This window comes from Gambusia affinis, linkage group LG04 (genome assembly GCF_019740435.1).
Source record: "Gambusia affinis linkage group LG04, SWU_Gaff_1.0, whole genome shotgun sequence".
Taxonomy (NCBI): Eukaryota; Metazoa; Chordata; class Actinopteri; order Cyprinodontiformes; family Poeciliidae; genus Gambusia; species Gambusia affinis.
Window position 1 is genome coordinate 30432142 of NC_057871.1, and position 15609 is coordinate 30447750.

The following is a 15609-nucleotide window of genomic DNA, read 5'->3' on the forward strand; positions in this document are numbered from 1 at the left end:
TTTCACTGGAATTTACAGCTTCACTGGAATTTGCAGTGAATGTCACTGACTGGAATTTGCAGTGAATTTCACTGACTGGAATTTGCAGTGAATTTCACTGGAATTTACACTGAATTTCACTGGAATTTGCAGTGAATTTCACTGGAATTTGCAGTGAATTTCACTGGAATTTGCAGTTTCACTGGTATTTGCAGTGAATTTCACTGGAATTTGCAGTGAATTTCACTGACTGAAATTTGCAGTGAATTTCACTGGAATTTACAGCGTAACTGGAATTTGCAGTGAACTTTCACTGGAATTTGCAGTGAATTTCACTGGAATTTGCAGTGAATTTCACTGACAGGAATTTGCAGTGAATTTCACTGACTGGAATTTGCAGTGCATTTCACTGGAATTTGCAGTTTCACTGGAATTTGCAGTGAATTTCACTGGAATTTGCAGTGAATTTCACTGACTGGAATTTGCAGTGAATTTCACTGGAATTTACAGCGTAACTGGTATTTGCAGTGAATTTCACTGGAATTTGCAGTGAATTTCACTGACTGGAATTTGCAGTGAATTTCACTGGAATTTGCAGTGAATTTCACTGACTGGAATTTGCAGTGAATTTCACTGGAATTTACAGCTTCACTGGTATTTGCAGGGAATTTCACTGGAATTTGCAGTGAATTTCACTGACTGGAATTTGCAGTGAATTTCACTGACTGGAATTTGCAGTGAATTTCACTGACTGGAATTTGCAGTGAATTTCACTGGAATTTACAGCTTCACTGGTATTTGCAGTGAATTTCACTGGAATTTGCAGTGAATTTCACTGACTGGAATTTGCAGTGAATTTCACTGGAATTTACACAGAATTTCACTGGAATTTGCAGTGAATTTCACTGACTGGAATCTGCAGTGAATTTCACTGACTGGAATTTGCAGTGAATTTCACTTGAATTTAAAGCTTCACTGGAATTTGCAGTGAATTTCACTGGAATTTACAGCTTCACTGGAATTTGCAGTGAATTTCGCTGGAATTTACAGCTTCACTGGAATTTGCAGTTAATTTCACTGACTGGAATTTGCAGTGAATTTCACTGGAATTTAAAGCTTAACTAGAATTTGCAGTGAACTTTCACTGGAATTTGCTGTGAATTTCACTGGAACTTACAGCTTCACTGGAATTTGCAGTGAATTTCACTGACTGGAATTTGCAGTGAATTTCACTGGAATTTACAGCTTCACTGGTATTTGCAGTGAATTTCACTGGACTTTGCAGTGAATTTCACTGACTGGAATTTGCAGTGAATTTCACTGGAATTTGCAGCTTCACTGGTATTTGCAGTGAATTTCACTGGAATTTGCAGTGAATTTCACTGACTGGAATTTGCAGTTAATTTCACTGGAATTTACAGCGTAACTGGAATTTGCAGTGAATTTCACTGGAATTTGCAGTGAATTTCACTGGAATTTGCAGCTTCACTGGTATTTGCAGTGAATTTCACTGGAATTTGCAGTGAATTTCACTGACTGGAATTTGCAGTGAATTTCACTGGAATTTACAGCGTCACTGGAATTTGCAGTGAACTTTTACTGGAATTTGCAGTGAATTTCACTGGAATTTACAGCTTCACTGGAATTTGCAGTGAATTTCATTGGAATTTACAGTTTCACTGGAATTTGCAGTGAATTTCGCTGGAATTTACAGCTTCACTGGAATTTGCAGTTAATTTCACTGACTGGAATTTGCAGTGAATTTCACTGGAATTTACAGCTTCACTGGTATTTGCAGTGAATTTCACTGGTATTTGCAGTGAATTTCACTGACTGGAATTTGCAGTGAATTTCACTGGAATTTGCAGCTTCACTGGAATTTGCAGTGAATTTCACTGACTGGAATTTGCAGTGAATTTCACTGGAATTTACACTGAATTTCACTGGAATTTGCAGTGAATTTCACTGACTGGAATTTGCAGTGAATTTCACTGACTGGAATTTGCAGTGAATTTCACTTGAATTTAAAGCTTCACTGGAATTTGCAGTGAATTTCACTGGAATTTACAGCTTCACTGGAATTTGCAGTGAATTTCGCTGGAATTTACAGCTTCACTGGAATTTGCAGTGAACTTTCACTGGAATTTGCTGTGAATTTCACTGGAACTTACAGCTTCACTGGAATTTGCAGTGAATTTCACTGACTGGAATTTACAGTGAATTTCACTGGAATTTACAGCTTCACTGGTATTTGCAGTGAATTTCACTGGAATTTGCAGTGAATTTCACTGACTGGAATTTGCAGTGAATTTCACTGGAATTTACACTGAATTTCACTGGAATTTGCAGTGAATTTCACTGGAATTTACAGCTTCACTGGAATTTGCAGTGTATTACACTGACTGGAATTTGCAGTGAGCTTTCACTGGAATTTGCAGTGAACTTTCACTGGAATTTGCAGTGAACTGTTTTTTTTACTGGAATTTACAGCTTCACTGGTATTTGCAGTGAATTTCACTGGAATTTGCAGTGAACTGTTTTTTTACTGGCATTTACAACTTTCACTGGAATTTGCAGTGAATTTCACTGACTGGAATTTGCAGTGAATTTCACTGGAATTTACAGCTTCACTGGTATTTGCAGTGAATTTCACTGGAATTTGCAGTGAATTTCACTGACTGGAATTTGCAGTGCATTTCACTGGAATTTACAGCTTCACTGGAATTTGCAGTGTACTTTTACTGGAATTTGCAGTGAACTTTTTCCACTGGAATTTGCAGTGAACTTTCACTGGAATTTGCAGTGAATTTTACTGGAATTTACAGTGAATTTCACTGGAATTTACAGTGAATTTCACTGGAATTTACAGCTTCACTGAAATTTACAGTGAATTTCACTGGAATATACAGCTTCACTGGAATTTGCAGTGAATTTCACTGGAATATACAGCTTCACTGGAATTTCCAGTGAGCTTTCACTGGAATTTGCAGTGAACTTTCACTGGATTTTGCAGTGAACTTTCACTGGAATTTGCAGTGAACTGTTTTTTTACTGGCATTTACAACTTTCACTGGAATTTGCAGTGAACTTTCACTGGAATTTATAACTTTTGCTGGAATGTGAACTTTCACTGCAAATTCCAGTGAGCTTTCACTGGAATTGTGGTGAATTCACCTTTGTCCGGGATTGGCAGGATTGAAAATTGAACACCATCTGAATTCTAAAAAAAAATTATACATTGTAATTTCCAAATTTTATTTATATTTTTTAGATTGGGAAAAGTTAAATTACATTCTAATTTATGAAGATGGTGTGTTTTTGGGTGTATATAAAGTCATAGTTAAAAGTATCCTGCTCCTTTAGACTTTTGAGCACCCTTAAAAAAAGAAGTTGTCACTAAAGTCACATTTCACCACAAAAGATGATCTGCAGTTTAAACATATAGATGGGGATTGGATCTGGTGAAATGTGGCTTTTTTAGTCTTTCATACAGAGATTTGAGCATCAGTATGTCAGTGAGCTCTCATCTTTATGCAATGCTAAAACTGATATTCTCTTTTTCCTGAAGAAAAGAGAATAATTTGATAATACATTGGCCATGTGAAGAAGCAGAGATCCATCAACGAAAAAGATGAAGAATTATTGCCCAGTGTAAAGACAGAGAAGTGAAATAGAAATTCCCATCACATATTTATTGTTCATTATTTAGACCACATAGATAGGTGTAAATCAGAATATGGTCTGAATGCATTTCATTGATATGATTTATTTCAGAAAAGAGCAATAAGAATAATAAATCATGTATAATTTAATCAGTATAATCAGGTATAGAACACAAAAATTTTGATTTTAAGATCAGATGTGCTAAAATTCATGAATCCTGTAGAATATTAAGTAGCACAAGGACTTGATGTGTTACATTGAAATACAGACTCATATCTGGGAGACGCTCAGGAAAGTTTTGTGAAAAATGCTTATTAATTCTGCTACTGGAAGCGAAGGATGACTGGGAATTGAAAGCAAGGCGCAGGATCCACTGTAGCCCACAATACTTACATGTCCAGGACATCGACAGTTAAGCGTTTTATGAATATTTCTAAACATGATGTAAATTAAGGTGGTGGTAGATGGGAAGGCTTTCGGTTCCAAGAGGAGTTTGTAGCCTCAAGCTAGGTGAGTAAGTTCCAGAAGACATGGGTTGGAGATGGAAGGCTCGACGTGGCAAATGATTCTGTTCTTTCCTCAGTTCCAGGGAGAAGTGTTGGAGCTGTTTGAGTGTTATAGGGTGGATGTGACAGTGATGGCTGGTGCAGACTCATGTGGGTCTTCAGCTTATGGACTGCAGAGGAGTGGCAAAGGAGCTGAGGAAGACACTAGAGAAAGGTCCAAGTAAGAAAAAAAAAACACACAATCTGAACACTGCTTAAATAATAGTGATCCACAGATGGGGTTATAATTTAAAAATCGTAAGGGATTATTTAAATCCCTCACGATTTCCACCTTTTGTGATATTGCAACTGCAAACTTGGATTATTATTGAATATGCCAACACAAAGTACAGCATAGCTGAGATGTATGAGAATATGTGTATTAAATTCCCATAAATCAATAATCTGTGGAACCCACTGCCACTGCAATTACAATTGCAAGACTTCAGCAGTGTGTCTTAACCGACTTTGGATACTGAAGTTTTTGCTCATTCTTTTATTCAAAATAGCTCAAGAACAGTCAGACTGGACAGAAAATGAATTTAAATAGAACATCTCAGTTGGTGGTGAGAAGTTTCAGGCTTTTAGGGTTTTGGTGGAACATCAAAGACATATCGTCTCAAAAAAGGAGACATTGTGCTCTCATAATCATGTTTGTGAAACTGACTGATAAGACCTGTTTGGAATAGAAACATGCGTATTGGAGGAACTGGACAAATTTTAAGAAAGGTAACTATTATTACTACCAACTATTCTAGTGTTTTACTTGGGCATGTATTTGTTAACCTGAAAGTGACTTCCCTAGGAACAGACGTAAAATAAAAATGTGATTAACGTGAGTACAAATGAAGCGCCGGCAGTGTCAAGATTAAGCACTTTGTCACAGACTTTGACGACACAGAAACTGAGGTTCCCATTCAGCTTGCATTATCGATTCCTGACATTACTCCATCCTGACTAACTTCTTCCTTGTTCCCTTTTCATCCTTTAATTTGATCTCTTTCCCTCCCTCAGAGACACTCTTCATTGAGATGCTGTCCTCTTCCCCACATCCATCAGAGTATTGCCTTCTATTCTATTCCTTTTATCTCATTACTCTACCTAATTAGGCCCAAACGAGCCTTTACTCATGCATATCAATGAGACTCTCACACACATACTGATCTGGAAAGCTGGGTTTGATTTATTTGTGTGTTCGATTGTGCATGCTTGCTTCAATCCAAGCCCATAAAAACAGTTGAGAGCTATTGGAGATACTGTTGTGTACAGTTTCCTAATAGGATTTCACTCAGCTTTGATTATTTTCAGTTATATGATTCAAATACAAAATGAAAGTTTTTAAGCTTCTTTCATCTGAGAATGAAAAGTAGTGAATGATTAAATTGCCTGTGTGTTCAACCATTGTTTGTGCTTGATTTAACCCAAGTTGTATTTGATGTTATTTGAATATCGTCAATTACAACAATTAACACTCAGATGCCTTATTAGCTCTCTCACAATGCCACCTCAACTGAACTGTACTGAAGTAAATTTGGAAGATTCACCAAATGCACCGCCTAGTGGATGGGTTCAGGAACAGTTTGAGGGCAGATACGACACAAACAGGGTGGCGGTGCTACCAACACCAAGTATCCATATCTGATGAGTAGAGAGTCAGAATGTGTTGCATGCAGCTTTAATTTAAATGGTTTTATTAAAAATGCAGTAGGTTTGTAGAGGAAACAAAAAATGGAATTTGCATTGTTAATAAAACATATAAATCATTCCAATTAGTTAAGTACTTAAAACTACGAGTTAAATTTACACTCATTTGTTACTAATTTGTCAGAAATTACAGCAAGCATCTACACTACAAGAAAAAGAAAAGAGAAATGTTTTAAATTGTCAAAAAATGTTTTTCTATGAGCAAAGCAAGATGTGAAGTTTTCACCTGATGAAGGTTACCATAACTCACAAATGAAGCCTAGGCGAAAATTCAAGCTGGGAGACAAAACACAGCCGTCCCACATCAGACACTCACCACACCCCCGCTGCAGCCAATCGGGACAGGTGCGCCGCACCGCTTCAGCCAATCGTCGTTCACGGATCCCTTCAAAGGACAAGCCTCCCCGGATCTTCTCGCTCGTCAGCCGCACTTGATTCTACGTACGCGCTTTCCAACCTCTCCCATATTCAGTCAGCTAGTCAGCTGCCTCCCGTCCGCCAGCAATCCCGGTCCCTGTCCAAGCGGCTCGCGCCTAACAAGTCTATCAGACTATAGGTCCCTGTCCACGCGGCTCGCGCCTAACAAGTCTATCAGACTGCAGGCCCCCGCAAAGCGGCTCGCGCCCTACAAGTCCCCAGAAACTGTGGAATAAATCTTTTTGTTTTACATCTTTACATCTGAGCGCTGTGGAAGTTTTGTTTTTCCTCCTCAAACACACGAGTGAAATCAGCGAAATTAACCTTGTGGCAACACACGTCGCCTGCGATAACGCTTACAAAGATCTAACTTCCTGGCATGTGGCCGTTTACCTAAAACTGTTATCGTTTGTCCCTCCCTGTTGGTTGCAACGTAACCCAGGCTTTCCCTCTTCAAACCTGCAGCTGGTGGAGACACCCTACAGGCTCTGCGTTGTGTCATGTTGTATGTGTGAAGGTAGGTTGTGTTCCTTGCAGAAGAGTAATCAGGCGCAGGGCTGTCGTCGTGGGGAGACAACACAGCTCACGGCCATCAAGTCTCACAGACTGCAGGTCCCTGTCCACGCGGCTCGCGCCTAACAAGTCTTGCAGACTGCAGGCCCCGCAGCGCAGCTCGCGCCTAACAAGTCCATCAAACTGCAGGCCCCCGCAAAGCTGCTCGCGCCCAACAAGTCTCACAGACTGCACACCCCACCACGCGGCTCGCATCCAGCCAACGTCATTCTCTCGACCGACTCGCTTCAGTTCTTCACGGACGCCGCCCGTCCTCTGGTTTTGGGGGCTTTAAAAGGTGAATGGTTGCCGGAAAGTTGCCTTCCTATTTTCCTCAGTCCGAATCCTCTACATTTTATGAAATATTTCCCTTTGCCGTAGCTTGCCGCCTCTGGGGCCGTCCTTGGAGCAGAATGCGTTTATTAGCGCGCTGCGATAATATTACCATGGTCCAAGCATTAATAAAGGCCGCCCATCCGTTAGCTCCATTATGCCTTTCATTCGCCGCTGCACATGGCAAGCTGTCAACAACATTTCATCATCTCAGCTCAGCACGTTTCCAGTTATTACAATGCTATCGCCGACTCTCCGTCCCGTTCTAAGTTTCAGGTTTCGCTGTCCATGCCTTGCTGCCGACGCTCAACCCGAGCTAACGCCAGCCTTCGAAGATCTGATGCTTAATAAATGGCTCTCTCCACTCCCTCTTGCGTTCATCACGCCACTACATAGAGTTGGTCTTCGCCCCATCTACACTCTTCACATACTATCGCCTGGCAAACTTTCACCAAGTTCTGCTCTGCTATCAATTCTCCCCTTTACCCTGGTAGTATATCCTCAGTTCTCGCTTTCATCACCTACTGTTTCGACCACTGTCGATTCGTATCCGCAGTCCGTTCGCGGGCATCAGTTTTCACGTGAAGCTACAGAAACCTAGTTAATCACCTAGCCTCTTCTCGAACTCTGCTGCGAAGCTCCTTCTCAAAGGGATTGCTAAGCACACCTCCTCTATTCCCGATAGCAGAGACTGATCACACTCCTGTTACCAAGGAGTCTCATCACTGCGCTCCGTTCCAGAGCTTTCTCCTCCTACGCCTAAGCTCTCCTCCATGCATCTATCTATATCTGATCTAAAATTCTTCACGGACCACTGCAATCCTTCACATCAAACACACCAAAACGAAAGGTTGTGTACTATCGCTATCGTAAGCATGAACGGTCCGTTCTGCTCTTTTCACGCCATGCTCAATTCACATGTAAAGACATCAACTCTGCCACGAATCCAAATCTCTGTTTCTCACACCTGAATGCTTCTCCATTACTGCTAACTGGTTCACTCACCACCTCAGACTGACGTTAGCAGCTTGCGGTCTTCCACCTAGTCACTTTTCAGGCCATTCTTTTAGAATAGGCGCAGCTACATCTACCGCCGTTCAAGGCGTCCCCGTAGCTTCTCTCCTTCAGCTCGGACGCTTGGCGTCCTCAGCCTTCTCATCTTACATCAGACCCTATCTCTCAATCCTACTCAAAGCTCAACGTTCCATAACTACAGGTAAGCATCTCGTCATATCTGGTGGTGGAGCGTTTTGCCATTTCTAACATCTCATTCTGCTAGGAGATCCGGCCGGACCAGCGGTCCTCAGCCCTCGGCTCGACAGCAGCCATTCCATCCTCCACAGGTCACCAAGCGGTTCGTGCCTAACAAGTCTATCAGACTGCAGGCCCCCGCCAACGCGGTTCGCGCCTAACAAGTCTATCAGACTGCAGGCCCCCGCCAACGCGGTTCGCGCCTAACAAGTCTATCAGACTGCAGGCCCCCGCCAACGCGGTTCGCGCCTACCAAGTCTATCAGACTGCAGGCCGCCGCCAACGCGGCTCGCGCCTAACAAGTCTATCAGACTGCAGGCCCCCGCCAACGCGGCTCGCGCCTAACAAGTCTATCAGACTGCAGGCCCCCGCCAACGTAGCTGTGCCTAACAAGTCTTGCAGACTGCAGGCCAGCTAGGCCTCAACCCGGCACCCTCTTTTGGGGGGAAGACTACCCTGAGCTAAACCTGGACCGATCACCTGCCTGGTGATCCTCAGCTCACAAGTCTTCCGCCAGGTTCGAGCGCCAAAGAAAAATTTCGGATCATTAAATCCTCTAACTGCTTCTCTTTCTCTGTGTGAGTCTATCCAGATTGAAATGAAGCCTAGGCGAAAATTCAAGCTGGGAGACAAAACACAGCCGTCCCACATCAGACACTCACCACGCCCCCGCTGCAGCCAATCGGGATAGGTGCGCCGCACCGCTTCAGCCAATCGTCGTTCACGGATCCCTTCAAAGGACAAGCCTCCCCGGATCATCTCGCTCGTCAGCCGCACTTGACCCACCTCCTCCCCATCTCCACCATCATCCCAGGGACATCTTCATAGCTCCCTCTCTGCTCCTTCGTTCAAGGCTCCGTTCCACCACCAGTATTCGGACCGGGGGGAAGACTACCCTGAGCTAAACCTGGACCGATCACCTGCCTGGTGATCCTCAGCTCACAAGTCTTCCGCCGGGTTCGAGCGCCAAAGAAAAATTTCGGATCATTAAATCCTCTAACTGCTTCTCTTTCTCTGTGTGAGTCTATCCAGATTGAAATTGAGTCACAGCTCTTAGTTTGCAGCACATATAAAATGAAACTCATCATGATCAGACTTGATGAACCAGAGATGATCTCCTCCTTTCTCCATGGCTCCACTGGTGTCACAGTTTTCTTTTGGTTTATTGTGGCCCCAGTGTTTAAACTCTACAGTACTGTCATCAACCCAGAATCAGTAACAGAGAGAAGAGGAGTAGTGAAGGCAGAGCCATATGAAGGGACTGTTGGCTTTCTCAGCCTCCAGTTCAGCAAAGGTCTGCATCTGATCATCCAAGATGGAGGACAGCACTTTGTGGTTATGTCTGCAGTAGTTCAGTGCTTCTTCCCAGGTCTTGTTTTAGTCAATCAGTAAAAAAGGTGAATCTTGGAAAGAAACATAAACCTGTCTTATATGACAGAAAGTCAAGCAACTCCATATGGGATATAATGTAAACAGCACAGTCAGAGATGCAATAAGTTTATAGCAGGTGAGCAAATGATCTAATCGTCTGACTGCTGATTGAAGCAATCCACATTATTAGCAAAAATAGAGGGCCCCAAAACCAAATTTCTCTTAGGGCCCCATAGAGGATTGAGCCAGCCCATCAGAGTCAACTCACCACCAAGGAGCAGATAAAGGGAACCCAGACACCCTGCTCACAATCTAAACCTGGCCAAGAAGGGATATACAGCTGAAGCCAGATATATACATACATCATGTTCCAAATTATTATGCAAGTGATATTTTCTCAGATTTTCCTAAATGGTCAATGCAAATGACTTACATGCAGATGCGACTTATTTATTGAACATTGGGCAACACAGTCGATAAGGATTTCCAGTTGTTTTTTTGATGACTTCCTTCCTTTTTTAAAAAGGGCTTTTGTTTACTCCCAAATGTTTCAGTCTCAGAACACAAATGGATCAACAACTGACTAAGAGCCACTTTTTTTCTTTACTTTTATTTTTTTTAAGTCTTTACTTTTAAAATAAAGCAATTTGGTTCTAAAGAGGTAAATAAATAACCCTTTAGACATCTGAGTTTAAACAAAAAGGTACATGTGAAGTAAAGAATTACATTAGAGGTATTCTTGAAGTTGAGTTACTCTTGCACTTTTAGCTACGTTGCCTTGCAAAAGTACTTTTAAACCTTAAATGTTTTCCATAATGTCATGTCACAGGCATAAACTCTAGTGCTTATTCTTGGAATTCTGTCATTGTCAAACACATAGTGGATTATTGTGAGGGAACAATAAACTATGAATGGTTTTCTAAAATTTCAACAAATAAGTTTTATTCAGCCACTGTTAAGCTGATGACCTTTGAAAATCACCCAGCAAGATTAAGGAGCTGAAAGCTTCTGCGAGGTTCCTTAGTCTGTTTGAGACCTGGAGGACGTGAATACAGAAACTAAAAACATAAGAGTGAGTTGGTCATGCTAAGAGGCAGAGTGTTGACAATGTTTTATGTTGCTTGGTTCAGTTAATGAGATCTAATAAAAACTAGCAATGTTTGTTTTTCTGCAACAGCGATATGACTAACTTTAAACATATAAGCAGAAGCTGAAAATTATAGTTTTTACTTTTCACACTCCAATGAGTTAAACATTTAAAGCTATGAGTCAAATTTACACTAATCACAAATATGCAAGAAATTACAGCAAACATCTACAATACACAAGAAAAAGAAAAGAGAAATGTTTTCAATATTTTAAATTGTCAAAAAAAGGTTTTCTGTAAGAAAAGCAATACTAGACAAGATGTGAAGTTTTCACCTGATGAAGGTTACCATAACTCACAAACTGAGTCACAGCTCTTAGTTTACAGCACAGATAAAATGAAACTCATAGTGATCATATTTGATGAACCAGAGATGATCTCCTTCTTCATGTTTTGATGGTAACTTTCTCATCCTTAGAGGAATCTTCCATGTCCTTTTGGTCTTCAGGGTTCAATGTCAAAAGCAAAGTATTTTGATCTCTCGTCCTCAGAGCTCTCTACTAAAACGTCTCTTATTCTATATCCTAACAACTTTTCATCTCCCTTCGTAACAAGAAATCCAAGGTCCCATCAAAGGTAAAAAATCCTCTTGACTTGGTGAACAGTTAAACTGGTTTGTAAAGTCAGTTTGAAGTCGTCTCTCTGGAATCGATCTACCTCCAACCAAGTTGAGAAACAAACTGAGAATTCTTGTATTCTTTTATCTCTTTGAAGATTTATGACATCATTGATGAGAACAAAGAGGTTCTCTAACATGATGATGTCAAACAACCTGTGCCAGGATCTTGTTTGTTTTAGTTGCTATGGAAACACAAGGAGTTATGTATGGTTACTGACATCTAAATTTGTAAATGTTAGTCAATAAATGTGCATAAATTTAAGTTCTGTATTTGTCCTGTTTTCCAACTCATACATGCATGTAAAAATCTGAGATTTTATGAAAATACTTGTGAACAAATAAATTAATAAAAGTATAACCTGCACTTCATCCAATGTGGGCTTTGATCGACTTCAAACACAGCCACACCTCTTAGAAAACAATTATGATGCACAAAAAGTGAAAGTGAGTGAGAAAGCAGGCATTCCAATATCCAGCAGGGGCTGCCTACTCCTAATGTACCAATTTGACAGCACATGCAATATACAATAGAAATCTCATTGTGAATCTGTGATATCAGAAAAACATACATATTTTTGTAATATTGCTCTTGTGAAAAATGCCACTGCATTGTGCCACAAGGGCTTTGAGAGCCCTTGTGGCACAATGCACATTAGCCCAGCATTCATTTAGCCCTGCACAAGAGCTTCTCTTGGTTGTAATCTCTTTAGATGTAGCATTGACTTGCAACAATAAATTGTTTTTTAGAAGATATTTGCAGACTGTGGTAATGTGTTATTCAAAAGCTGTGGCACAAATTTTAATTTAGATGAATTATCTGGAGTAGTTTCTTAGTGTCCTAGTATCTGATAATAATGCAGATGACTGAGTGTTTTGAATATGTTTTTATCCCATTTTTAGTAAGTTGAAACTGGAAGATAGGAGACTGGAAAATAACTGATCCTTCCTCTAAAGTCTGTTATTTAATCCCATGATGATGTTGTGCATCAATTTTGTTTTCTATTTGCTTAGATTTTGATTCTGTTTTATTATTAATCAAATCTAAACTGAACTAGATTTCTAAAATATATCTACAGTTCTAAAAAACTGTTTGTAGCTTTCAGTCTGGCAAACTTTAAACCTTGAGGTTCCACCCTCTCACTGTGTTGAGAGTGACCTGGTCGGAAAGTATGTACTTCCTAAACTGCGAAGAAGCCCAGAAAAGATTACCGGTAGTTATTTTTATCCAACTACAAACCCAACGGCAGGCTGCGAGCCAGCCCTGAGCTGTTCACAGAATTTTTCATACCTACTTGTTTGGAAGTGTATGAAATCTTATTATGAAAGAATGAAGTTATGTTTGAAGTTACACAGGCAAAGACTTGTTTATTCATGCATTAGTTAGCTCTGGGACTCTAGAGCATTTCCTCTCTCAAAGCTTATTTTTAGTACTTGCATATTTTGTGCTTTGGAACTTTTTATCTTGCAAACAAATCAGCATGTGTGTTTTACAGACTGAAAAACTACACTATTATTAATAATAATAGTTATTATTATTATTATGTAAATGAGCACATCTATTGAACATGACAAATAGCTTTTTCTGTCTGTTTTATTTGACTTTTCTTGTCATTTCTGAATCTTGTATTTATCCCTGCATGCTTTACTCACAAAATATGGGTGTGCAAAGATACATAAACTATTTATTTATTTATTTATTTATTTATTTATTTATTTATTTATTTATTTATTTATTTATTTATTTATTTATTTATTTATTTATTTATTTATTTATTTATGTGAGATGGTTGAGGCTGTGAGCCTTGTGGGCTGAGTTTTGTGTTCTTTTGTGTGCATTTTGTTTCTTCCTTGTACAGATTATTGTGCTGATCCCAGTTTCCTGCTGCCAGTCTCTCTCTGATCTCCTTCTCTGTTGTGTCTTTTCTTGTATTTAAACTGATGTTAGAATCCCAGGATCTAAATGGATTGCTATACTTACTTGATCATGGATGTATTTTTCTTCATTACCTATATTATTACGAATTTTAGTTCATTTTAAACATTATTGATTCATGCACTACTTGGTAAATATTAACAGTATCATTCTGAAATCTAAGTGAAGTTATTCAACAATTAAATTAATTAATTTAATTATGTAAAAAATACATAAAATAAATAACTAATGTTTGGCAGTAGAATAATCTCATCCAGAAAATATTTGATTTTAACCCCCCTTTCATTTGAAGTGAGAACATGTGATTTACCCCCTCACTAACAGGTGCTGTATTTTGTACTTTCTATATTCTAACTAATTTAACTGGTAAATGTATTGTTTTTGTTTGGGGGAAAGTTTACTTCCCCCAAACAATTTAAGATTTAAGATTACATTCTAATCATTCTCTCCTTCTCTTGAGGTCACCTGATCATGTGTTGCCATGGAGGCGCGTCCATGAGCAGTGCTGACAAGGACCTGGTGGTTTCAGTCAGAGGGAGGGGAGATGCTGTGGATTTTGTTTGGCCCCAGATTCTGTTTTAGTTTTAGTTTTAGTTTTGAAGTTGTTAAAGTTAATTGTAATTATGTAAATGTTTTTCTAGAAATATAGTTTGAGTACATATATATATTTTCTATCAGGGACCATAAATGCTGTCTCCATCCCTTAATTAGTCCTGATGATTTAAAAGCTGGGTGGCTCAGATCAGGGGGAGACTGTCTCTTTCCAGCTGAAGGTTGAGGAAAGTTCAAATCATGTCTTGCTGTGAAACTGTAACAAATTGTTTTTGAAGAAGTGCATATATCTATCTATCTATCTATCTATCTATCTATCTATCTATCTATCTATCTATCTATCTATCTATCTATCTATCTATCTATCTATCTATCTATCTATCTATCTATCTATCTATCTATCTATCTATCTATCTATCTATCTATCTATCTATCTATCTATCTATCTATCTATCTATCTATCTATCTATCTATCTATCTATCTATCTATCTATCTATCTATCTATCTATCTATCTATCTATCTATCTATCTATCTATCTATCTATCTATCTATCTATCTATCTATCTATCTATATATATAGCACTTGATCTGTGCAATCATGTTCCCTATCTAACACTCATTTCCTGCATCCTGCTGAGCTACAAGCTGGCCACTCTAGAGCATACACATTGAAATACATGTACCCACTATTTTCACATGAAATGACGAAGTCATGTTAAAAACAGAGGAGTAAACATGGACATTCACAGAAATAGCTGATTCCAAGCAAAAACTACAGTTAAAACCAGACGTTTGCATACACCATATAAAAAGACACCTATGTGGGTTTTTTCATGCTGTTTAATGTAAAATCTTAATATTTTCCTTTTTCTGATTTTATCAGATTACCAAATTTTATTCTGTTAATTGCCAGAGTAATGAGATTTTTAAAAAAAATGTATTTGAATTTTTTCAAATGTACCTAAAAACTTTATATTTAAAATTATTGTTTAAGTTGTGGTTTGGATGTGATGTACTATAACCAAACTTGTTTTAAACATAGTAATGAGTGTTATCAAATTCGTATTCCTAAAAGATCAGCTCCTCTCGTCCTTTTTTCCTTACACATGTCTGTATTCTCACTGATGAGCTTGTCGACAAATCCTCTATCAATAAGTCTACATTTGCCTCCAATTAAGGTACCAAAGAAATGAACAAACAAGACTTTTCTTTCACAACTGGTATATGTTTGTTCATCATTTTTACCCAGATATGAATTTGTGCTCATGGATATTTACCACCATCGTCAAGCATCAGCTGAACCGCTTTTGAATTTTGTGAGGAACTATCACTGCTTCATGTTCTGTTTGTGTTGAAGCAGGTCACAGTGAATCAGGGCTTTCAGAGAAATAAAATTTTTCTATCTCACTCTCTCACAGCTGTATCTGCCACTTTTTTTTCTTAGTTAGTTCCCCCTTCCCCTCTTTGCTCACCCAGAGGCAATGAGTGACTTGAAGGGCAGAGGGTGAAAACAAACATTAACCACAGAGAGCAATAGAGTG